This window comes from Rissa tridactyla, chromosome 3, assembly GCF_028500815.1.
Source record: "Rissa tridactyla isolate bRisTri1 chromosome 3, bRisTri1.patW.cur.20221130, whole genome shotgun sequence".
In the NCBI taxonomy this organism is placed as follows: Eukaryota; Metazoa; Chordata; class Aves; order Charadriiformes; family Laridae; genus Rissa; species Rissa tridactyla.
The window spans coordinates 101,616,895-101,643,962 of record NC_071468.1 but is presented as its reverse complement, the minus strand read 5'-3'; the positions used below and the strand labels follow the sequence as shown (position 1 = coordinate 101,643,962).

Genomic DNA, 27,068 nt, shown 5'->3' with positions numbered 1-27,068 from the left:
AAGTTGTAATGACATGTCTATATTCAGTATAACTGCAGTTATCCAACAGAATGACTCAAAAAGAGTTATCTGTCTGTACTTCTGTAAGAGCATGAGTTTCTCTCAAATTATTATTACCTAGTCACCTTTTATACATACTGAAATAACCCTCAAACATAACCATTCTTAAAGTTGCACACGAGAGAGCTTATTCAGTCTTGTTTAAGTTCAGACATAATTGCTTAATACCTATTTCTAAGCCCCAAACAGAAAGTCCCCAAAAGCATACGAGTCTTGCTTTGCTGGATGCGTGTCTCTGCTTGCCTCATTTCCCAGATGCTCCATTCAAGTCATTAATACATGTGCAGAGTCCCTTTCCCAGAGAGATACGCACCTGCCTCTTCCCTTGGGATGAATGGAATGGGCCATTGCTAACCAGGTTTAGCATGCTATGGGAAGCCTGAAAAATTAGTTGCAATCAGCAATACAACTAATTTCATCTGCTGTGATGGTAAGTTGTACACCATTTGTATAATGACTGGCTGTTAGAGAACTCACCTTATGGTTAGAAAATAGAGCAGCCTGAGCTCATCCCAGGAGATGTGGGATTCACCATCTGGCTTTCAGTTATTGCGAGGTGGAAGATATGCCATCTGCCTTCAAAACTGATCTGCTGAAAACAGAAAATAGTCAGAAGGTAGGCCAGGACAGGCCTGCTCTCTGAAGGCTAGACAATTCATGGAACAGAGACATTTAAAGCTCTGATTGTGGTCTAGAGCCATGACTCAAAAGTCTCTTTTTTAATAACAAGTGTTCTCACTGCTACAACCAGATTTACCCCTGCTGGGTCTTCATCTGGTCCTGTGATACTTTTCACTATGTAAGGGTTCAAGAAGGCATGGAAAGTTCACTTATTCATATTGGAAAAGAAAATAAATTTTAAGTCATATAATACATGAATAACAAAAACTACTGATGAGACCGTAACTATAGCTACCTTTTTAATACATGGTTATGAAATCCCAGATATGATGCAAAGTCATAATTTAATCATGGCAGTAATAACATTACTTTTGGTAATCAATTAACACAATGCATTTTACACTGCTGATATAAAATCATTAATATATCTTGTCATTCCAGTGCATCAACAAGTAGTTGATTTTGCTATAAAGGAGAGTCATCCTACTACACCAGCTAAGAGGAAGTTCGCTCCAGGGCTGTATTGCTCCCAACAGAGAGAGTGCTTCCAGGCAGGTACTCAGGACTCTGCCTCCTTCTTAGGTATGTAAAATTGTAGAGGTTTAGCTTGAAATACAGAAAAAAGGTCCTATTTAGAAATTAAATTCTGCTTCACGTAAGTTCACATTGCGTTTAGAACTGCCTTTTCTGAACATTTGGGTAAGCAAAGCTTCATCTATACAAGTGCCCACAGAAAACCCTTTCTGAATCCACAAAATCCATGTGTTTTAGTTTGGTGCCAAAAGAATAATTGTCTTATGTGGAAGTAGAAGTGGAGACTGGTTATGTGCTTCACAGTGAATCAGAAACAGTAAGATAGGTTTGGCTGACCAGCCATAGCCTGCATATGAGATTGTGTTTATGAGTTCCTGAAGGAAGAAAACAGTATCCTAGCCCTACACAAACTGATCTTATCATATGCTCTTTGACTACTCTGAAATATTAATAATTATGTTAAAAAACATTGGCATGTCATGAATAGGTAAACTGTGCCCTCCCAATAATAAATAATCCAGAATTCACACTCTGCCACAGAATCTTGTCTAGAATATTACCACGCAGAACCCTCCCAGAGATGTATTTTTAGAATAAGGATGACTTTGGAACTTTTCTCCTGTACCTGACTTCCTGAGGCCCCACGAAATTATGAGAAGAGATGACCAACGGCCATTTGTATCACACAGCCCTTTCTATCCAAACACATTTAATAAACATAAAGTAATCACTTCAGACACCATCAGACTGTAGCAAGTTTGGGGAAAACATGTGTTTCTATATTGTCTACCTACAATATTGCAATTAACCTCAGCATATTCTTATATATGAATACTTACACAAATTTGCATACGAAGCTCTTGCTTATCCTGCTTGCATTCATTCTGTGTATTTATTCAATGTAATTCATTCATCAGTCACTGAATACTTAGTTTTAATAAATAAAAGCTTTCTTCCACTGACACAATACATACATATGTTTTCTTGCCACAACTGTCTCCAATCGCTTATCCCATTCACTCCACATGTCCCTTAAAGATAGTCTCTGTCTGCAGTCTCCCTCATGCCTGTCTCTGATCTTCCTTGAGTAACTAAAGTTCTGATTCCTTCCTCCCCAAGGGCTGTGGGGCAGGTGGTGAACATGGGATTTACAAATGTTGGAGGCATGCAGGAGAAGCAAGAAGGAAATCAAAAACATGCAAAGGATTCAGAAGATCATAGAATCATAGAATGGTTCGGGTTGGAAGGGACCTTAAAGATCATCTAGTTCCAACCCCCCTGCCGTGGGCAGGGACACCTCCCAGAGTGCATCAGGTGAACTGCAAAGTATCACAGATAATCAGGAGTTTATTTTCTAAGCATTCAAATTTTCAGAAATAAAAAGTTATGTATTAGTTGCTTTCAGAGTTGATCTCTCACGCTGTTGTTCAAAATACATATACATACATATATACATTCCTTTTTTCAGAGCAAGAAACCCATTTGCTTTGCAGTCTGTGAAGCTCAAAGAAAGCCTCGGTGTTGAGAAAACAAAAGCATCTATTGACACAATCGTGTCTAATTGATCTCTAGGAATTATGATAATCCTTAGTCTCCCTGACTGCATAACAGCCTTTATTGAAGAACTGCTAAGAATTCTAAACGTAAGACAAAACCCTGGTTTGTCACAAATGAACATGGAGGGAGCAGGGGAAAACAAAGACAGCAGGCACAAGCAGCAGAACACTGCTTTAGCTCTCTCCTGAGCACTCAGAAAGACAGCTAATGACCTTGCCAGAACACTTCAAGCCTAGACTTGAAAACATCCATGGCCCCTGTATTGCGTCAGTGCAGATACTAGTGATGTTTTTTTGAATCTGTTCAGGCATATGTCTCCTAATATGGTCTCCTCAAACTTTTATGCTTAAAATGTCTCATAATACTCAAGTCAGAATACGTTACATGATATTGCTATTTGTAATGTTGAAGTTACGCAATAAACCAAAATGACATTTTTCTGTTTTAAAATATTTCTCCAGTAACAAGCCACAGATCCGCAACAGTAACTAGTACTGTGATTTTTTTTATTTTTTTTAGATCCATTTGCAGAAAATTAAATATGTGTTTTATATCCACTTTTACGCTTAACGTAACGGCAGCTACATCAAAAAGTTAGTATAGCTCTGGTCCAAGATTTCATACATTATTCTCCAGATGACAGAACCAAGTCCCATAGAAATGTTTTCAAATAAATATAAACATTTATTTAAAGTAGTTACTCACAGGACAGGGTTGTTTTTTTCCCAGAAATATTACCTGCAGTCTATTCCTGGAAGCAACATCTTTGCTTTAAGTAGTTTCTGTAGTGTTTGCAAACTCTTCAGACATACAGTCCATTGAGAATACAACTGAAACAGCGTGTTATCTCACCCTTCACCAGTCTGTAGTATAGCCTACAAACAAAAGTAAAAGTGAGACCAATTATGGCTTGAACACTAACAGTGTCACACCGGTGACTGACTACCCTTCATTCTTGTATTCTTCTAACACCTCAAGCATAGGATATGCTTCCCTTTCAAGCTTCAGCCCATTCCTGACCTAGAAGCTCTCACTCAGTTTGGAAATGGGAACTCTCACCTCCATTCATGCCATGAGATCATCCTCCATTGTCCACTTACTCAATTTTCTAACAACACTTTCACCTTGTCCCATGACAAGCCCATGTAGAATTTTCACTAAGCATTTGAAAAGATTTTCTTTCCCCTCCTTCAAGTCACTTGTTGAAACTTTGATTTCCAGCTAAGATGGCTGTCAATCATGCTGACGAATATCTCACTGTGTCTTTATGCTCACCCCTTTTAAGCATCTTTTCTCCTGTTCTGTGCATACACTGTAAACTGCTTAGGAACTATCATTTTGTTCTGGGTTTGTATATTACCTGACACACAGATTATGACTAGCATTCCTGTGTGCAGATAGGAAGATAATACATGGTAAAAAAGATTAATTTCTGGAAGGAACATCAAGAAGAGAGGCATTCATAGGAGAAGAGCACTACTTCATAATGCCCCACTGAGGCTTTCGATCAGTATCTACCCAGAAAGAAGAATGCCACCCACTAAGCTGGTAATACAGATGAGTCATTAAAAGCATCCAGGAGTCTTTTTACAGTAACCATTTGACTTAAGTCAGGCAGACCTACATCATATGAGGAGAAAAAAAGTTCAAGATAGCAAGGCAGAAGAAATGAAGGGGTGGGGAGTGTTTTTTAAAAAGAATTCTTTTGTTTATCTAACATGGAGCTACACCATAAGATTCTGAATTTTTCCACAATCGTTATTCCACATTCATATCGAATGACTTGGAACATAAAGAGCTCATTTAATACAGTCATTGTTTACAGTGTTTAAAAATTCATGAACTCATTGTATAAGCCCACTTGCTGAGATTCAATCTAAATATTCTTCCCTGAAAAGAGTGCCACACCTGCATAACAGAAAATTGTGTATAAATTGGGAAAAAAAAGGTGCAAAAAATGATCTGCAGAACTATTTCTGTACAATATTTACCTGTCTCAACTTACACTGAAGAAAATACTATAATTAATTAAGTATGGAGCTTATCAGAGCAATTTATTTTATAACATTAATGTATAGCAGACATATGGTGGTACATAACAAGAAGCAGGATGTGCCACAATGCCTGCTTCCCATGAGTCCTAGTTTGCATGTATGGTATACAGATTGTTCTACAAAAATAATAGAATAGATTCATTGTTTGGTTGGTTGGGGTTTTTTTTTCTAAATGGAACACTCTAAATATCAAGCATTCTTTACACAAAGCATAAAGTTAAAATAATATTTGAGGGCAGCATTAGAAAGGAATGATCAATGGGAAGAATAACAGTTTTTCTCTTCTATTTATTATGGTAGCATTTCAGGACCCCACACTTGGACCAGAAAACCACTGTGCTTGGAACTGCAAGAATATTAAAAAACAAAGAGAAGAAAACATTGCTGATCCTATAACCCCAACTTCATCGTGACTTGATTTTGATTTTATAACACATAGGTATACTGAGCTTTGTACTCCACTCAGAATGCAAAGAACAGATGCGCTTTGTAGTCAAGCGCAATTTTTTAGCTTTATTCAAGCTATAATAGGAAAGGTCTGCTTATATGTACAAGCACTTCCAAAAGGTTTAGATAAAAGCATCTCTCTTAGGTAATTCATAATACTTTTTACACAACAAGATGAAGATGAAAGAAGTTTGCTTCCTCAAAATGGGACAGAACAACAAGAAAGCATGTAGATTTGGTTCTATATGCAACCCAAACAAATTTTCAATATTAAAAGTCATGAAAATCTTGACAATCTCTGTTATGTTCAAAACATCAGGGTATGTCAACACTATTTATTTGGAACATTACAAGAAATTCCACCTGTGGTATTCCTTTAACTTTGTGATCATATAGCGTAAATATTGAAAAAAAAAATGGTATGGCACCAACCTCAAAGTATTATTGTCTATGGACATCAAGCTTATTAATACAACTAAACCTGGGGTTTGCATGATGGCAGAAATATTTAAGAAAAGAAGAATGTAAACACATGAGGTACGTTAGTCATTGTGTTAGACTGAAAAAGTCCTTCAGAAGTTTCATCAGGAATACTGTTTGCAAAACATCTGCCAAAATGAGTTTTCAACTCCTTGGAGCTTTGCTTACTCTATGCCTGAATGACTCCAGGAAAACACGATTCTCTACTTGACTATCTCAGAAAGCAGAAAGCGTGCAAAAAAGTTATTTTAATTACCACGGAATAAAAATTAATATTCAATTTTATTGAAGTTTTATTCATGGTCGCAATACTCTGAAGGCAAATATGTACCAAATGTCTTATTTTTCTTGTCTGTATAAATATTATTTTTAGTCTGGCCACAAAAAGGAACTGACATTAGCTTCAGTAAATAACTTACCACCAATAAAATAGTTGTTTTCTGAAATTTGGCAGAGCAAAACTTTGAAACCATAATACTCTGCAGTGGTCATAACCTGAATCAGAAAAAATCAACATATAGATGTAAACATCCACACTAAATTTATGTTTATCAGTTTATTCACATGTTCAGCATAGTAAACCATGCACCGTTGTGCAAGTTCTCCTCTTGTATGTGGCTCAGGCAAAACTATAAACCTGAACTTGTGATATTATACATCATTTTAATGATCATGTTAACAGAATTATGATTAAAACATTATTTAACTCAATACAATCTGTCCACTTGCCTATTCACTAAGTAGGGGGAAAAGATAGAAGTAACTGGGGGGGAAAGTATCACAGATAAAAGGAGAATGCAAGGCTACTTGAAAATTGTGGAAGTTCCAACAGTGAAATGTTACTGGTTTTGAGATATTGATTTCCAAAAGCAGCGTTTGTGATGCATGATGCTGCAATAGTGTCTCCTTAAGGGTTAGGAGATCGGTAATTATTTTTCTGGTCAAACCAACCAGTCAAGTCTGCAAACAGCAAATCTTTCTTTCTTGCTGCTGGTCTCCCTTGTCACCTTATCTTGGCACATTTCCCTTTCCCTTCCTAGCCAGCAGCTATTTGAATAGCAGACTATTGCAAATGCCAAGGAGGGTTTTTTTAAACTTTTCCAAAGGTGTTTCTCATTTTTCTTCTGCTGTTCAGACAAGTTAATTTGCGAATTTGTAATAAACAATGAAAGCAAGATGGGAGAATAATTGAAAAAGAAATCGAGTGCTAATAGTTGTGATTAGTTCTGATACACAGTTTTGAAGACAAACCAGTTTCTTTCTTGCCACTCTGTGGGGCTGACTGGACATACTGAAGATTAAGACACCAATATGGTTCTTTTGGTCAAGACTCTTCTTTTGGAGCTGGTAATGACACTCACTGACACATTCCCAACATCAGCTGGGATGGCTCCCAAAGAATCAGCAAAAAGGTTGCAAAGCACTCTCTACTGGCTTCATTCCACTAACAAATGGGAATTTTTGTCACACACCTTTCTCCAGAGTATCACACCCAAGTGAAGCTGTGGTAGCAGCGCTTCTTAGCAAGGTACTTCTCTGGGTTACTGGAAAAAGCAGATTTTGCCTTATGAATGCGCTATGGCATCTTTTCCAAACCCAGTCCTTTAGGTTTAGTCGAGAATGCCTCCAACGTCTCTCCACTGTTCTCCCTTAGGTGCCATGGTCCAAGGCAGGGGGAGACGGCAGATGCAGGCACAGCAGAACCCTCTTCTCACCCAGAAAGCCATCTCTGATGGTTCCCCCTTTGCACGTGGATAAAGAGAAGCAGAATGGCTGGATCACTTCTGGTTACATACTTTGACAAAATTATCCAGACAAGTTGAAAAAAAGCCTCAAAGAACTGTGTGGACAACAGTGGATAATTTAACCTTTTGGATGCATCAAAGCTATGCTTTCTCTGTAAGCTGCCCAGTGAATGCAAGCTGAATGCAGGCTGAATACGAGCTGAATACTCAGTGAAGGCATCATTTAGTTAACTGATGCTTCACTTAAAATGTATATTCCTCAACTGACCTAGCAATATCAAAGAATTTTGTGAAAGTATTGCTTCCTCTTTTGGTTTACTTCTCATCCCTGATTTACACTTTTTGTAGCTGCTAACCAAAATAACTCTGTGGAGTTTTAAATATTGCAAAGATATTTTTAATTCAGAATTACCAGGGTCTCTCTTTCCTTGTCCCTTTTCCTTTACGACCCTTTTACTATCATGTATGAAATATCTGTTGTGATCCTTTGCACAAAAACTGCATTCGCTATTGCTTTCATTTGCCCTTCATTTTTCTGTACTTCATGATTTTACAAGGAAAGATGTGTTCGGGAGCAGACAAAGGCATATCTGGCATATCTATTTCTCTTCGGATCATGTTAGGAGTGGAGAGCCAGGAACTCAGTGATAAGCATTGGAAGTACTGCATCTGAAACATTATTTTTGAAAGCAGAAAATTAAAAACTTCAGCTGGAGTTGTGAAGCCTTTGAATGGGTGTCAGAAATCGGACCATGCAGCCCTCACTAGTACTTTATTTTATTTTGTTCTTTCTAAAGATATGCTGCTCAATCCATCCTCCCATGCACAATCACACAAAACCCCCCACCGTATTCTAGTCCAATGATGGAGTAAATCCCATGGCTAAAAAACCCAATATACAGCTGTGAGCAAGTGATAAAGCTACCTGCCAGCTCAGCTGTAAAGGCATGTAGGAGGTTTTTTTTCCTCCCTCTGGAACAATGTGAATAGGGTTGTGATTGCTACCCGTGGAGTTTTATCACATAAAGCAAAATGTCCATGTTGTGTTGCAACATTTCATCGGTGTCTCATCGCTCTTTATTGGATATGTAATGACAGTTCAAAACTGCATGGCAACCCTCCTTTGAAATATGATGTTGTCAGGAAGTCTGACACCATGCTAGTTCCCTCCCTCTTTTTCAACCAAAAGCCCATTCCTGCAGAACTTTCACGTGAAAAATTCCAAATCCAAAGTAAGGCTTTTCTCAAAAAATGCCAATTCACTGAAATAAAAATTTTTTTGTATAAGCATCTTGGTTTCAGGAATGCATAGCACAAACATAGGCAGGCTTTTAAGCAGAAAAAAGTCTGGTTCTGATGTCTGATCTCTTTCCAGCTAACCTGGAAGGCAACCTGCACTTTGGGTCACAAGTTTAATGATTTTAAGAGGTTAGCAATATATGTATGAAATCTGGAGATCCTAAGGTCAGATTCCATGCCTGAATCTGAAGAAGACCCCACTATGTATACAGGACTGGGGTCAGAGATTGTGACAATGAATTTCTATTGCAACTGGACTCCTGAAGTCAGTGAGTGCCAATTCACAGCAGACAGCTCAGGAGCCTGGAGAACACAGGCTGAGCGGGGACTCGGGGCTTCCACACCTCCTGGTGCGAATTTGTGAGCCTAGAGAAACTCAGAGCAACAGCCTAAGCCAAACTTTTCAGCGCTTATAGACTACCAACAGTTAGAAAAGGAGTTCTTAGTTTGAGAGGGGCTTCCCAAGCTGTCCTCCCCAGAAACCACTGGAAAAATAATCCTTCACAGTGCCAGAATGTGTAATGAATCCTTTTGTTAGAGGGCCTAAACTCCGGTGACAGTGTGCTTCCTCCAGCTGCGGACAAGGTTCACAGAGCCTATGGGCCATATGCCAAACCATTATTCTTCTGAGACTCTTGCAGCCTTGTATTGTCTATCATGCTTTGATCGGTTCCTGAAGATTTTAGATGTTGATAAGCTCCTGCAAAATGGTTACTTACAATATAGGGCCATTTAGTGATTTCACTGGACTTCACGTGAGAGCCCAGTGTGCTTCTGGATTTTTAAACGCATAAAAGTGTCCTCACTCTATTCTTGCTTAAGCCAAAGGGGCACTCAAGACATAAAGTCAAGATAGCATTAATAATCTTTAAATATAGTTCTCTATACTCTTCTAGGTATATGGTTAGTGACTATCAGTCATGATTGTGCAAGGATGGAGATTTTACAGGCTGGAACCTATCTAAATAGAAATAATCTGCTGAATTTCGTGCAGCACAACGGCATATAAAAGTGTACATAGGCTCTGGAGAGAGTAAAACTCATCATTCAGCAAGGTACCACCTTATGACGGACACAGATAATTTAATTCTTACACTGTGAACAACAGGTTGCTTAGTAACAGGCAAACACAAGATAGACTAAAGTGGTATATTATATTCAGGTCTTCAGAAAGGCTAATTTTACAAAGGTCAGGAAAATTTGAACACAGACAGAGCTATTTAAAAGGATTCCAAAGGAGGGTCTCACCAGTGCACTGTACAATGACACTAATACCTTTCTCTACTGGAAATACTTTACCAGATACACCCTTGGGTTACCTGACCTTCTCACAGACTCACCCTATTGTTACACCCTGGCTGACCCAGATCATTCTCCTTTGTTGTCGTTTCAAACTGATTGGCCCCCATGTTCTGGAAAAAATTCTTGTTATTAGTCCCTAAATGCATGACCTGGCACTTTTCATTATTAAATGTAATCCTATTCTATTACTGCAGTCCTTGAGGTCATCCAATTTCTTCTTTGTATTGATAATACTTCCCAAATTTTGTCATCAGCAAATTTCATTACCACATTCCTACTAGTTCTGCCAAGATCATTAATTAAACTATTATATGAGATCAACATCCAAAACCAATCCTTGAGGAACTCTACAGGCAATCTCTTTCCATCACAATTCTTCTTTCAACCAACATATTGTCATATTGTCTTTAGCCAATTCTCCTCTCAGGTCCTGTATTTCTATGCGGTTTTGCTATTCTTAATTTTAACTAATATATTCCCAAATGGTGGTGTACTGAATACTCAGATGTAGATCAGACAGAACTTATAGAATTTCCATTACTTTCCAAACCATCTAAGAGTGACAAGGAGCTTTATATTGGCATGGATCACAGTCATGAGTCTTAAATGGGTTAGTTGGCAAAGCGAGTATGATTTATGTTCATATAACAAACACCAGGACAGTAGGGAAATTTCAGAATAGATATGCAATCATCTCAGGTAATATCTTGAAAGAAATAAATGTTTTAGACATCTGAACAACTACATTGTCATCAAAACCAAGCAAAATTGCGGAGAAATGCAGAAATGCTGATAAAGGATTTCTTCAAAAACTTAAGACAGGAATACAAGTCATATCAGGAATTTTGATTTTTATGGAAAACAGATCTCATCAAACAAAAGTGATTTCATTCTTTCATAAAACTGGTGAATGGAATTATATACATTTAGTATATAGACTTGGAAAGCATTTGATGTGCACTGCATTACACTGTGATTATTAAATGAGCATCATATAATATCAACAAAGCACATGGTAAACAGGTTAAACGCTACCATGGATGGATAGTATATACACTGAATCTTAGGCTGATCTTGGAGTCACCCAAAAGGGTGTGCACTGCCCTCTCCGGTCTGTATTATACATTGTACCACCCAGCAAAGCCACCCAGGTTATGGGGCACCTTTCTTTTTTTTGTTGTTTTTATATTTCATGGAGTGGAATCAGAGAGACAGAAAGAGATGAAGTAGGGTGCAAAAATGCCAGAAATCACTGTTATTTGAAAATTTTTAATACTCAAAGTTTGCATATGCAAGTGAGCTTGAAATACCTTTTGAAAATGTATGAAATTATTAAACAAGCAAAGTCAGAGTCATCCTGGAAATTCAAGAGGTTCTTTGAAATGGCGCGGACCATCCCCGTGATCAAGCTAAAAGAGTGACAGACAAGGCAGGCTGAGAACTTGGACCCAAGGGTAATCTGATTATGATCCACTATGAGAGGCTACCTTACTGAAATACCTTCAAGAACTGTTGTCACTCAAAAGTTTTCCATTGACTGGGAGTGTTTTTTGGGCAGTCCCAAAGGAACTGGTTCAAGGCCCCATTCTACTCAACGTTTTCATTAGTGAGCTAGTTACAAATTATTACACGTGACGATACAGTCAACAGAATGATAAATAACGATGAGGAAAAGGAATCATGCAGAACAATATGTGTCACTTGCTAAGTTTCGTCTCTATTTAAACAGCATGTAATTTAGTAGTGCAAAATGCAAAGTTATATTTGTAGAAACCAAGAATAGAGGTAAAACCTACAAGTATGTCAGACTGTATCTTGAAAAGCAGTGACTAAAGAGCGTCTAAGACTCATAGCAGATTAGCAGCTAAACATAAACTCCTGGTGCATTGCTATCACTGTGCTGTATACAGTACTGGTGAGAGTAATCCAGGGAGACTGCGTCTAGGTGTAGGAATTATGTCTAGAAAATGTTGTTGAAAATTCAGCAGTATAGAAAAGAATACAGAATAATTTGAGGGTTGTAGAAAATGCATTTCAGTGAGGGACAAAATAGATCCATCCAGTTTTACCAAAAAGATAAAGCTATGAGATGATTACAGAATAGAAGTGTATTTGCAGGGAGAAAACACCAGGTGATAAGGCTATTTAATCTAGCAGGAGAGAGCAAAGCAGGAACCAGTGGATTGAAGATGAATCCACAGGAATTCACGCGAGAGCTCAGGCACAAAATTTCAGTGATGACAATGTATAACCATTGAATTTTCCCGTTGCTGACAAAAATCTCCAATTACAGATTTGATCTATTTTGAAAAGATGTGCCTTAGAAAAACAATGTGAAATGCAATGACCTGTTAGGAGCAAATAGATGATCTGGCAATTTTGGCCTTACATTTATGTATGCCAAACAAATGACAACATAATCGCTCTATCATATGTCAAACATTCTCTGTATTTCTCAGACTTTACCAAAAAGGATTACGCAAATATTTTTTTGTATTTAAGAAATATTGCTATTGTCACTTCCATCTTTCTCCAAGAGTAAAATAAATCCTCTTGTATCAGGAATATAACTGTGCAGACATCTAAAGAAGAGTGAAACGGTCACTAACACATTGTAGAAATGTAATAATTAAATATAAATTGCTTTTTCACACATAATATGACAAGTGCAAGGTCTGATATTTCAGCAATGACATGACTGATAGAAAGTATTGCACACATTCCATTTCCTTTTCAATGATCTGCCCTGCCAACGCTATACAGCTCCCATTTCTACACTGATGGATCACAACATACTGGATCTTAATCCTGTCACTGATACATTACAGAATATTGCCTGTCCTGGGCTTCAGGCCATATTGAAAGAAATTCAGCATTTGTGGTGGAAGCACAGAGAATTAAATATTTCTCTAGCAAGAGATTTTTCTTCCTCTGCTTTTCAAAAGAGAAAGTGCGTGTTGAAACTAATCAGTAGCTTAGAATGTTAAAAGAAATCCCATCAGAACTTCATGGGCAAAGTGGAGTAACAGAAATAGGTGTCAGATGGATATTACAATCACATCATCATCTGTGGTATACGGCAGACATATGAAAGTATGTGTATGTGTTTAGACATCAAAAGAAAGCCAGTGCAAACACCTGAAGTTCAAATGAAGTACACAATTACTACTGATAGCAACAGTAAGGATGGAATGGAATGGAAAAAGGAAGGGAAGGGAAGGGAAGGGAAGGGAAGGGAAGGGAAGGGAAGGGAAGGGAAGGGAAGGGAGACTATTTCAGTTGGAAGGGACCGACAATGATCATCTAATCCAACCGCCTGACCAATTCAGGGCTGACCAAAAGTTAACGGATGTTATTAAGGACATTGTCCAAATGCCTCTTAAACACTGACAGGCTTGGGGTATGGAACACCTCTCTAGGAAGCCTGTTCCAGTGTCTGACCACCTTTTTGGTAAAGAAATGCTTCCTAATGTCAAGTCTGAATGACCCCTGGTGCAATTTTGAACCATTCCCACCTGTCCTATCAGTGGATACTGGGGAGAAGAGATTGGTACCTCCGTCTCCACTTCCCCTCTTCAGGAAGCTGTAAGGAGCAAAGAGGTCCCCCTTCAGTCTCCTTTTCTTCAAGCTGGACAAACTCAAAGTCCTTAGCCGCTCCACATAGAACATTCCTTCCAGCCCTTTCACCAGCTTTGTTGCCCTCCTCTGGATGCATTCAAGGACCTTCACACCCTTCTTAAATTGAGGGGCCAGCACTGCACACAGTGTTCAAGGTGAGGCTGCACCAATGCTGAATGCAGCAGGACAATCACCTCTTTTGACCAGCTGGTTATACTGTGTTTGATTCATCCCATCATATTTGTTATATGATGCAAAAAATTACATAGATTGTATGATTTATGCTAGATATGGGATGGATATTCATACAGGTTATTTAGAAAAAATGCAACAGATTGTGATGGGATCAACCCCTGGATGGGGTGGCAGACAAACTTAACACAACGGACTGCCTTACTGATCTCCTTTTGAAAGTCCTTAGGTCAGCCCTCGACCCTGTACTTACAAGGACTGATAATGTTTGGAAGAAAATGACATTAACTGTTATTTTACAAAGCCACTCTAGGAAGCTAGAACTAGTTGTGGAAAGCACTTGCCACTGGTTAGAGGACTCCAGGACTCATGTTCAAGGAATACTTCATATCACATACTACTACTCCATAAAAAAGTGTATGTGCCCTGAGCTTGTGTTGGAATGTATTAAAAGACATCAAGACGCTGTAAAAATGTATAAATGTACTTTTATGTTTCTCATGAAAATTCCTCTTCAATTAAATGCTTTATAATGGGTAAATGAAAAATTATTTTGTTTCTTTTTCTAAAGTTAATGTTTGGGTTTTTTTCTGACAGGTTTTCATGCGCAAAGATTAGCAAGATCTGTATCAAAGGCATATATCAAACTTCACAGCAAAAGTTACTTGTGGGGAAAAATGAAAACAAAAGGTGGGGGTGGGGGTGGGGGTGGGGGGGTGGAGAGAGAGAGAGAAAATGAAAGGGGAAGGGAAGACTTCCCAGTGGCCAACTGAGAAGAGAAGTTCCCAAGCAAGTGTCCTCCCCTAGGAGGTGTCCACTAACTTGGTTGAAAGTTTACAGAGCTGCGAGTGAAAAGCAGACTACAGAAACAGAAAGAAAAGGCCCTTAGCACTACAAAGGCTAAGGGAGCTCAGGTACTGTGCAACGTCACCGATACCTGCCAACATTAAATTATAGAAAAAAATGTCTCAGTAATTGTGAGGAGCAACAGAATTTGAACTCAAAGAAAGATTCTTGCTTTTATCAATTAATTCAGCAGTTCCAGTCATTGGGGAAAAATGTGTCTTGTCTTTTGGCTTCTCAGGTGCTAATCAATTCTTAATTATCTTTAACCGTATTGACCTGCTCCCGCTGTTTGTGCCATACAGATTAATGAATGACATTCTAAAGAACACAATATCACACTTGGAGAGCAAGGGATTCATGTATTATTCACTCTACATAAATATATACTGTTACCCCTTTTTGACCTAAGCAGTTAGCCAGACTTTGGGGCTGGCAGACTGTTTGTGTGAGGAGATGCTGATAATGCAATCATCTTGTTTATTTACATCAACACTTAAAAAATGCAAAATCCTTTTTCTGTGAACACAGAAAGAAGTACGTCTCTTAGTTTACAGCTCTGCCCTGGAGTTCTCAGTCACAAACGCTGCCTTTCTTAGGACCACATTCCCAAGACTGGTTCAGGCTATGCCTGGTACTTCCTTGGTAGCTCCTCTCTTTTCTCCTCCGATTTTTCTACCTTAACAACACAACAGCCAAAAGAACCTCACCAGCCTTTCATTTGCTTGTTTTTCATACCCAGAAATATGTACCCAGGTTTGGGACTGAGGCTGCAGTTTAGTTCTTTAAAGAACTAACTGCTTTTTTTCCCAGTGGTTGTGCTCCTCTCTTTTGATTCAGAAACAACACATTTGGAGGAGGTGAGGGGTTTTAGAGGTCAAAGCGTAAAACATAAGAGGGAAAATGCTGTTGTGTAGGCACAGTAGGGAAGAGGACAGAAGAAGTCACTGTACATAAACAGAGAAACACATGCCTCAGGAAAACCCAGGAAAGAAAGAAAATAGACTTGAAGAGATGAAACTGAAATAGGAAAATTATTTGAGCACTTACTCATGTTCACAAGGCTTTTTCTCCCATGGTGCCCACAGCCAAGTGCAACAAGCTTGTGGAATACAATCCCTCCCAATATGCTATATTGAAAAAAATATTCCTTTTTTTGTTTGTAATGCTGAGAAAAAGGGGAAGGATATTCTGAATTTGTGCTTTGTTCAGCTGAAGATAGAAGTGCCTTTCTGGTTTTTGCTGTCCTTTTCCCAAACTAACCTAATTTCTCCTGATCAGAGATTGAGTGATTTATTCTGGCTTCTGCCAAATGTCGTGGCAGCCAACAATCTGTCAGAGCCTACCCTCGCCTTTTCCATGCTCTGCTATTCCTATGAGGGCAGCCGGGACAGGTGCTTGGAGAAGGGTATTCTGACTTTATGGAAGGGAAAGGTTGAGGTCCTTAGGTCACATTTTTTTTTGCAGCTTTAATGGTTTCGTACCAAACAGGAATCTGGCTTCAGAATTATGATGGATGAGTCCTTTGTCTGACTCACTGATCTGGACAGGAGTGAGATAAGCGAGAACTGGTCGAGCATTTTAAACCAAGGTCTGTAAAACAAAGAAGCATTTTTTCTGTTGATGTAAATAAAAAAGAAGGTTACATGGAGACATACCAGATACACAGAAGACTCAGCAATGTACCTATAAACACGGACAGAATGAAAACAACCCCTGCACGCAGAAGCCAAAAAAAAACCAACCCTGTCTGACCTTATGGTCATTTAGAGCCTGTTTTGATAGATGAGGTGGGATTTGAGCAGGTACTTGAACTTGGTGCATATGCCCTCCTGAGGTCTACTCTAAAAGTGCAGTTACTCTCGTTCTCCTGCCCAGAGTACAAGAGCAATAACAGCTTTCAAAGACTGCCAGGTAATAATATTGTGCCAGGAGACATGTCAACAATAAATATTGAATAGAAAGAGCATTTGTAGCACCTTGGTATATCAAGAATTGATCCAAATACTTCTCACAATTTAGAAGTTTAATCCTGAACTGCATATATTTTCAGAATTTAATAATTTTAAAGGGATAAATCCCTCACGAACTATTGCCTTATTCAAAACCTTGGACTTTTCCAAGGATAGATACTTATCTGTGTGTGGCAACATGAATGGCGATAGCACAGTTTACAAATCCTTCTCCAAAGCAGAGATTCTTTATATATTCTTTATCTTTATATAAAGATATCTTTATATAAAGATAAATATATATAGATAGATAGATATCTATATAGATATTTATATCTATATAGATATAGATATATATCTATAGATATATATATATAGATAGATATATATCTATATAGATATAGATATTTATATAGATAAATATATATAGATATCTATCTATCTATATATATATCTATATATATTTATCTTTATATAAAGATATCTTTATATATTATATATATATATATCTATATCTATATCTATATATAGATATAGAGTATCTTTATATATTCTGCACCATACAGTCAAACTCATTATAGGAATATGTGTGCTTAGGTAACCGTTGCTGCATCAGGGCCCATATGCTTGCTTTACTGCACGGGAGCACAAACATGCTATTTTAATTCTCTCTTTACCGCTTTCACCTGAAGAACAACAATTTTCCCATCTGGTCCATGACTAAATATGTAACTAGAGTTACTATAACCTGAAGAGAAGTCAAAGCCAGGAGGAAGATGAGGATGTGTCCAGGGGAAAACACGGAGGAGGAGATTCTTGCACTCTGCCACTAAGTGCAGCACCTGTGGGGGCCAGTATCAAGTGCCTCTACACAAATGGATGCAGTGTGGGAAATGAACAAGAGGAATTACAAGTTCTTGTGTATCTGTACCGAAGTGATATTACTGGGATAGAGAAATGTGGTGGCACAGCTTGCACAACTAAGTGCTGCAATGGCTTTTTGCCCAGTTTTTTTACATCAGAGGACAGACCAACACAGGTGACATTGTGGTATATATGTTACATATCACCTGATCAGGAATACAAGAGGATGAAAGCTCCTTTAGACACACCACTTTCACATGCCCTGGTACACATGGGGACTTCAGCCACTCTGATATCTGCTGGGAGGACCCACAGCTGGATGCAAACAATCTGGAAGACTTCTGGCGTGTGTTTGTTCAACTCAACAAGTTGAGCTCCTCCTGACGAAGGGGATCAACTGACTAGAGAGATGCTCTGCTGGACCTCTTGTTCTTACATAACTAAGAACTCGCCAAGGATATGAAGGTCAAGGGCAGCCTTGGCAGCAGTGACCTTAAGACCATGGAGTTTAAAATTCTGAGAAAAGTGAGCAAGACAAATAGTAGAATCATAACCCTAGACCTAAGGAGAGCAAATTTCATCTTGTCAGAAATCTGCTTGGCAGGATCCCATGGGAGAAATTTTCAAACAAAAACTGAAAACTTGGGGAAGCAGTTTAGTAACTTTTTGAAATACTTAAACATTTATGCAACTTCTACTATGCAATGTCCATACTTTCACTATAGTGATAATAAGACAGAGTAGAGAGAGAATCACCAATCACCATCTACTCAGCTTCTCAAAAATGCGAGCTGAAATTAGAAGAGTATGCTGGAGTCTAAATATGAAGACTAAGTGGTGCTTAAGATTTGTGAAAGATGTGTAATATAGGCAATGTAAACAATGTGGACTATATAATGCATATACTTATTATAATGAACACCTAATATATATACAACAATTAAGAAAAATCCCTATGTCATTGTTGGACCCTAAATATGAATACAATCGTGTATATCAAGGCAGGAAGGCTGTTAAGAAGATGTAACACCTGTAAATGTTCATCGAAGGGAATTTTGGGGTTTCAAGATTTTTGAAAGTCTAGCCCTTGTTAGAGTATAGATTAAAAAACAACCTTAAATAAGCAAGTATGGATAGAGGGTGGGTCAGCCTATACAGGAGTCATGAGACTTTACGCAAGGAACGTCGCTTTTCTAGGCTTGTTGTGTACAGTAGAGGGAGAACATTTCCTCCAAAGTAGGCTGCTACTCTGAAGTATTTCATAAAGAGACCTCTATCAAATACTGAGGAAGACTAGAGAAATTAGCCTCCTGTGCCTCAAGTTAGTCATTGTAAATAACCCCTGATATCCTGCTTTATACTATGTCTTTATAAAAAAGTAGATCAAATAATTAGACTGTCATAAAAATATGGTAAAGGTACTTGTGCACATAAGGAAGGTTTCTTTGATGGAAATTTGAATTTTGAACTTTAGGAGATTAATGATAATATTAAACTAAATCAGAAAGAATCCCTGTGGTTGGGAAGACAAAAGCGGAGTATGGATTTATTCTCCCTCCATTTCTCTCTCTGACTATTAGTTGGAATCCTAAACTAATGAGTAAAGGAAAAAACCTAACGTTAATATTTAAATATTAACATGTTATTACTTTAAAAAAGTAGATTCTTTTTTTCTTACCTTTATTTACCATTTAATCATTCCATTTGTGTAGGGAACATTTAGACACTCATTCTTGGATCCTTATGAAGACAAGAAATGCACATTTAAAACTTCCTTGGGTACAAACTGCAGGATTGGATTCTTTGTAAGTCAGAAATTAAAATAGAAAAAAAAAATTCTGCTAGAAAGTTAGCCAAGTTAGCCAAACATCTAATGAAACTTGTTTACACAGCACTATAATAAAAATATAGATGTTACGTATGTGCATCGTAAGCACGTCACATCACCAGTCTAAAATATTTTATATCACCCTGAAAGTCCTTGTAGACAACAGTTTGAAGCTAATTTTTTGTTTACTCTGGGATTTTTTTTCCTATTTACATGCCTTGAATATGTACAAGGTTAACTTTGAAAGAGGTGATGCATTCCCTCTGTGCTTTCCATATTGGGAAAGATATTTTGGATACTTATCTGTTTTATCTTTATTTGAAAGGATTTCACAAATAGATTGTTTTATACTTCTCTTCATGATCAAAAGAGAAAAAGACCTGGATAAGCCATGATCAAAAGAAATTTAAAAACAATCCCATAATAATTCATTTGAGCATAAATAAATAAATAAATGCAACTCAGATAAGACTGAACAGACAGATGGCAAAATCATAAATAAATAACAATAAACTTATGACTGTGCATAAGACCTTTCATGCATTACAAAGAATCTACAAAGACAAAATCAGTAGCAAACAGTGTTTTTACTCTTTCTATGTAAAATTAAATTTTCTGCTTAGGATTGAAAAGATGTTTAGTAAAGATATCTTGTTTCCGCAATTTTGCATGGACTATTGCATATCTATTATACCTTGATATGCAGAATGATTTTTGCAGAGGAAAACCATCAGAATAACCACCCCCGTGTGATAGGAATATCCTTGGATTCAAAAAAGAAAGGCAAAACCAGAGATGTTGAAATTCCGGTATCCTCAATGCAACATTTGGTATAAAAACATCGAAATGAAAATATCGGTAAGTGTTTAAGCTCAACAATTGATTCAATATTGAATATTGTTTCAAAGGCTGTCCCTTTGTCTTTAGGAAGTATGACAATGTAGTAGATTTCAAACCTGTAAAGATTTATAGATACCTTTCTAGTGAGCAATTGTACTGAATTCCACAGAACTTTCAGGATAGAAAGTTTATTTTGCTTATTATGCATGCCCTAAGGCAATTACAATGCCGGAAATATTCATTAATTTATCAGTGGGGTAGACCAATAATTAAGTCAATCAAATGAAGTAACAAACTCAGTTTCTACTTGCTATTTTAAATAATCTCTAATATGTCCTAGACAATCACCATAGAATAGAATCACCATCACATAGAATTCACTCAATATCAAATAGGGGATGACTTATTCATATAAGAGGTGAATTTAAAAGCTTTGTGAGAGAAATCTCTATGAATTCTTTTGAAAATCAATGGAGAAAAGAAAGTTCTCGAGTGAAAGAACAGAGCAGTTTAATTAAGGTCCAACTCTGAACCACGCATAGAAGGAGCCTTTCAATTAGCTATAACAAAGCCCAGGGAAAGTAGGGAAAGATAGGTGTTACGAACACCCTCCTCTGTCAGTATAAAACTGGAACCATGGCTGCTGAATGGTTAGTACAGCTTAGGGTGCAAAGCCTAATTATCATTAGGTATGAAAAAGAGAGGAGAAAAAACCCTAAGGTTACATCTAAATGGATTAAAGCAGAATGGACAACAAATGGCTACTCACAACTTCTAGTCCTGAACTTCAAAATAATTACTAGGGAATGCATTTCCTGGGATGTCCCAAGTGATTTACACATTTATCATTCTTCTCCAATATTAGAATTATCACTGAACCCTGAGGCCACTGTCAGACTTTCAACAGATAGTGTTCAACATCTTCAACAGTTTAAAGACAAGGAAGACAAGTAACACTAGAGTGGGGCATAGAAGCCTAAAGTCATACACATTTATACTAAATTACTTATCTACATCTGGCAATTTCTTGCATTTTTGCAGATAAAATTGGTGGGACTGCTTGTTATTCAGGTTGGTTGACATTTCCTGTTACAGTATTCTGCACTTAGTTGCATATAATATTGCAAAATTTTATCAGTTTCAACTGAAACTTTTTAATTCAGAGGCCAGACTCTTTGGGAAAATCTTTGTCAAGCTGATTCAGCTCCTCCTGAGGGTAAATATGGGGCAAGTTATATTATAAACTCAAGAAAAAAAATATTCTGAGGGCTATTTGCCCGGTAAATATCTGGTACTCAAATGCTTTGACTTAAGGCATATTTCTTAACTGTGCCTTATCTAACTTCATGCAAATATATCTAAAATTGGAAAACTTGGGATGTTGCCATTTACACGTGCTCTGTAAAAAACTTTTGATTTTAACAGCTTTGGCTTGGTGTAGAAGCTTTCTTTGCTGGCGGAGTCTGCTTCAACCAGTGCAGAGTAATACTTTCTACACAGCTGGTAGTTTGAATGGCTGTGGAGCACAAGGAGTCCAGGAGCAAACTCTGTACATCTGTATATAGAGCAGGGGTGGGAGTGCTCTCCTCTGCGTTCACTGAGCACTGAGGAAATGTGGACATTCAAAACTGGAAAAGAAACAAGCTGAGCCTAAATGGGTATGAGAGAATGGATTCTGGCCAAAAAGAAACCCACCTGAGGGAAGGCAGTACAAGATTGGACCTAAGAGTGCTGTGGGTAACTACAACGGCACAACCAGAAAGTGAGACCACAACTGGGGTGGCAAAGACACAGCAAGACAGAGACAAAAACAAGAGCCAGGGAACAGGATGCACGTAGGTACAAAGAAAGAACCAGAGGGGTTAGTAAGCAAAATTAGCTGGCGAGGGCTGAGATTGGGAAGAGAACTGGGAAGGGCAAGTGCGAGGCAAGGGGACAGATCTCAGGAAGAGCTGGGGTACTGGAGGGAACAGGGAAAGGCCCGTACTGTGCCGTGGCTGTAATAATGCAGGCACAGGAGGAACAGGAAGACAAATTGAGAAGTAAAGAAAGACAGACATGGGACTAAGCAAAGAAACTGAGGAAAAGATAGTCTGACTGGTCCAGAAGATTAAGAGTGGGGTAGAGAGTATGGCAGAAGTCTGGAATGAGGAGAGCACTTGGATAATGTCCTGCTGCATCCCGTCACGAAGGAAAACCAGAGGACCGGTTCTGGATAAAGTGTACTTGGTCAGCTGAACAGTCTCCTAGTTATTCAATAAATTGCTTAATAAAGGAGTAATTTGATCACCAGGTAATGTAGTCATGTGGCCAGGGAAGGCAGGCCTGTTCCTTATGTGCTAATGTCAATCAACTTGTAAAAAATGCTGGAAGGGAACCCCAGTGCCAAGATAGACGTCTATAAGATTGAAATTCACTTTATTCTCCACATCTGGCAGTGACAAATGACCAGTACAGCAAGAAAAACTTAATGTACTACTTAATCACAAATTACTATAAACCATTACTGTGGGGCCACTAAGAGAAAGACAATTTAAGTTTGAGTTAGATCAGTTTATGAACATGATTACTTGAGATGGTCATTGGTAAAAACAGGAATTGGCCTTAGAAGCACCTTCAAAAAATCCCTGTCTTGTGCTTTTAGTAAAATTGTACAGAGCTACACTTTTCATTTGGAAAACAATACACTTCTCAGAGACAGGCAGCAATACAGTAGCATGTTTTCATTTTCCTGTCTTATACTGGGGATGTATTTATCTTTCAGTATCATAAATAACAAATCCTATACCACTCTGCACATTAAACAATGCCAGAGCATAAAAGTGGCAATGCTGCTTCATATTACAGGAATATAAATAGATAAAATGTAAGATACTTCAAAGTATTCTCGGGAACTTTAAATTTTATTATTGATATGTAAATAAGTGGTAAAACATGACAAAGGTAAGGCAGTTTTCATTGCTATAAAATTTATACAGACTAAATTATTTTCATATATATGTGAGTGAGAGAAAGAAGTTGCAACGCCTCACAGATCAAACACATTACCGTGATCTTCTACACGCCCTGAGATACCTATACTGACACAGGAGCTTTCACTCACTTGTGCAAAACGTTTCAGCTTTCTGACAAAAGAGCTGAGAAATGCATTCCAAATTTCTCTTTAAGATTTCCCTTCAAACCCTCCAAAAGACATTATCTTTCTACTATTTAAAAAAAATTGGGTTTGAGCATTACTAAGACAATATCGTGAACCTCTGGCTCTTTCTACTGTTTGAATCAGGCTGTTTGAATATCTGTGCCTATAGGTTTTCATCCTGGATGTTACTGTTGCCGCTGAATATCACAGCTAGCAAAATCTGAGCAAGTAAGCACAATTCCCCAGCAGTGCAAGCAGTGACACACATACTTTCAAGTCACTAAATGAATTTCATGTAATATGTAATCAGGAGCACATAGTAAATGCTCTCATCTTACAATGCTCTAGAATTTTAGGAATTATTTGGAGTTACATATTTTTAAAAGTGCAGCTGTGATTGTCAGGTTAATGGCTTCTTTTTGAATTTGCTGTTTCACTTAAAGATAGTTTTACGTTTTGGTCTGCATTCAGATAGTGTCACTGTTGCAGAATTTTTCTCCTCTCTGTGGCTGTCATTACTACGAGGCTTGCTTTTAAAAAAGTCACATATTTAATTTGCTAAAACCTCTTAGAGTAAATCCTTTAAAAACGTTTTCAATGCATTTTTAAAAGGAACACTACTAAATATTAGACTTACGCTACAGTACATATATGTAGGGATAATTACCCTGCTAAGCACTCAAATTGCAATAAGAAAAGGCTGTAATGTTTTGCAAAGCAATTGTTCTACCTTTCCTAAATTACAACCTTAATTGTAACTCAGCAAATGTTTCTAGGCATCTGTAATGAACATTAGGAACAGGATGATTATGATTACACATTTTTTTCTACGGATTATATCTTCGTTCTCTAGTTCACCTGTCTTGCAGCCCTGACAAATTCCAAAGCAGAGGAGCACCATCTAGTTGTTTCTATACCAAAGCTGCTGCTCTTTTCTTTAAAAGTAGGTACTGGTTTTGATAGTATCAGAGATTATTATAAAAAATAAGACGTAAAACAATCATAATGGCTTTAGGAATGTTTAAGCAAGAGCTCCCTTTTTACTGTTTAATATTTATTTCTACATGAATGCAAAGAGATATTCAAGCAAAGAAGAACTTAGCAAATTAGATTTGCTTGGCTCTACTTCGTGTGTTTACAAGTAGGATTTGATAGCTAGAGAGAGGACACCTCAGCATGATGCATCAGCAGGAATGATCGCAGGAATTCCTTTGTCCTGTTCTCAGGGACATGAGCAGGGCCTGCTAGCACATTCAGTCTCCTGTCAAAGTCCTCAGCAAAGGGGAAAGTAGCAGAGGTCTGAAATACAGGTTGCTAATGTGGGATACACCCACACAGCTCTTGCAGCCTTTCCAAAAGTAAACACCTATCACTCAGGTGGGTTTAGCTTTTCCACTTTTAAATTTAAATTTTTAAATTTAAATTTTTTGCAGTGTTTGGGGCAACACAATCAGAACTTTTAGTCTTAATTTTAGCAGCATTCTCCTTATTGAATACAGCATAGGTATTTTATGCAGACTGCAGAAAATTGCCGAGTCAGGATCTTTGTCGTAATCAGCTCACCCGCAGACTAATACTGCAGACTATCCAATAAAAAATTTAAATGGATAATTTTACCTATGAAGTCTATAGTTTGCCAGCGTGCTTCCACGCAGTATATGTATTAGTACCAGAAGAAAAGTAGTACTTGGCAAGAACATAATACCTAAAGAAACCTATATAAGTCTGCCTATAAAAGAGTCTGGCAGGGGAACTAAGAAGGTCACTGTATCATTTTTACAGTTTCCCAAGTGAAAATTATCTTCATCCTGAAAAATTTCCTAAGGCTGCATATCCAAAGGCACCTGGAGACCTACACTATATTTTAGACATTAATTTAAGAAATCCAAAAAGACTGTAATACACGGAAGAAAAACTATCTTGTCATAGGCATTTTTCTTTGCCCTTGGCTGTAAAAAAAAAAAAAAGAAAGAAAAAAAAAGAAAACACAACCCAATACTTCCAAGTTACAGGCTAAACAGGCTCAGTCGTTGGACTGGGATGAATAAAATCAGCTATGTATTGACGTATTCTCGGAGACAACAGAATACGAGTAAACCAGAGTTTACTCGTATTTAAACCAAATTTTAATACGTTTACACATATTAAACCAAATTTTACAGAATACGAGTAAAACCAATTGTGCACAGGTCTATAGACTTAATGAGGGAGTTGTTGTGGGTCTCAAGGGAAAACACAAAGTGCATTTATATATGTCTTCAGTGTTATGGTACAGCTTGTAAAGAGTTATTAATTGACTGATGAAAAAAGGCACTCAAGAGCTTGAGAAACAATACTCTAAGTCATTCAAGGTATAAGCTTGTCTTAACCTGTTATATAATTCACTTTATAAAAGTCGGTACCCTGAGAAACAGATGGATGCTACAAATTTCATTCTTTGAAAGAACTGTTAGAAGCACTTTTCTGTGACTCCTAATGAGGTCAAAGTTTAATATAAAATGAGCTAAAGCGTTCTAATATTGGAAAAGAACATTTAAAGTTAAAAGCACCAAAATGTATTTTCATGAACTAGTGCTAATGGTAGGACTGTTGCCCTTGCCAATGGCTTTGCTTCTCTAGGAACCACTAAGCTAGAGAGACTGCAAAGACTGAAAGAAAAAAAATCCTTTAAAACAGCAGGTTCCATCTCATTTTTTATTTGGATCCTGGAACCCTGATGAACTTTCATAATGTGGATCCTGAAAATTATACTGACCTGTCAGATAAATACAAATAAAAATAAATAAACAAATCAAATAATAATAAACACAAATATAGAAGAGCTGTTAATTTCACATTTAGAAATTAAAATACTCAATACATTTTATAGAACGGTATTAGGACCATCGTGCCAACACCTATTATGCTTCTAAAATCAAAGCCTGGTAATCCTGAACTAGTTAAAAAGAGCCAGAAAAATAAGAGAGGAAATACTTCAATATGGATATCAGTCAGCTACCCCCACTGGAAGCAGAACAGTGTGTCAGAATATTAAAACAAAGTCACTGGCAAATCTCCAAGATAACAGCTGTACCATACCCAGCAAAGTCATATATCATAACAAACAATCTCTGTAAGAACAGAGACGATCTAGATAAAACCAAAAATGGTTCCGATTCTGTGCTTCTTGGGAAGATCTAGAATGTTAGCCAGCACTTTGTCAGGTTGCTCTTGATGATCAGCCCAGCCATGGTGCCCCAGATGACTATGTGATTTCTGCATCCATACAGCAAGTCCACCGAACATCTTGCTTAAACCCTGAGGAGTGTGGTGTCCGCCTACAAACCAACTCTTACACAGATCTTTGTAAGATGCAGCAAGGCCTTCCTATTGCTTTGTCATCCCCTTTTTGCCTATACTACACAAACTAGTTGGCACACCTCACTGTTCCAGATGCTGCTCCCTTTCACCAACCACACTGACCACATTGTGTCAGTATGTGAAAAAAAAGAGGTCATTTGTCAAGAAAGAGGTCATCAAGTCAAGAAAGTGTCTGAGCCCTGAGAAAGCTCTACCTAGAAAGAAGCAAAATCCAGCATGGTAATGTCCCATTTTATCCCACCCTAGTCTTTATTCACAATGAAAGGTAAGAATTGTCCCATGCATCTCCAATGGGGTGTTAATTCCTCATCTGCTGCTGAGTTGAGGAACGAA

The 27,068-nt window shown here is 37.7% G+C and overlaps 1 long non-coding RNA gene across 1 annotated transcript; it reads right to left on the bottom strand.

The window, feature by feature from the left end:
- Window positions 1-546: 546 nt before the first annotated feature.
- LOC128906616 (uncharacterized) lies at window positions 547-15,941 on the bottom strand. Its single transcript, XR_008465242.1, has 3 exons — window positions 15,803-15,941; window positions 3,511-3,647; window positions 547-649 (listed from the first exon to the last, which is right to left on the bottom strand). It is a non-coding gene; the product is annotated as an uncharacterized LOC128906616 (long non-coding RNA).
- Between the last annotated feature and the right edge of the window lie 11,127 nt (window positions 15,942-27,068).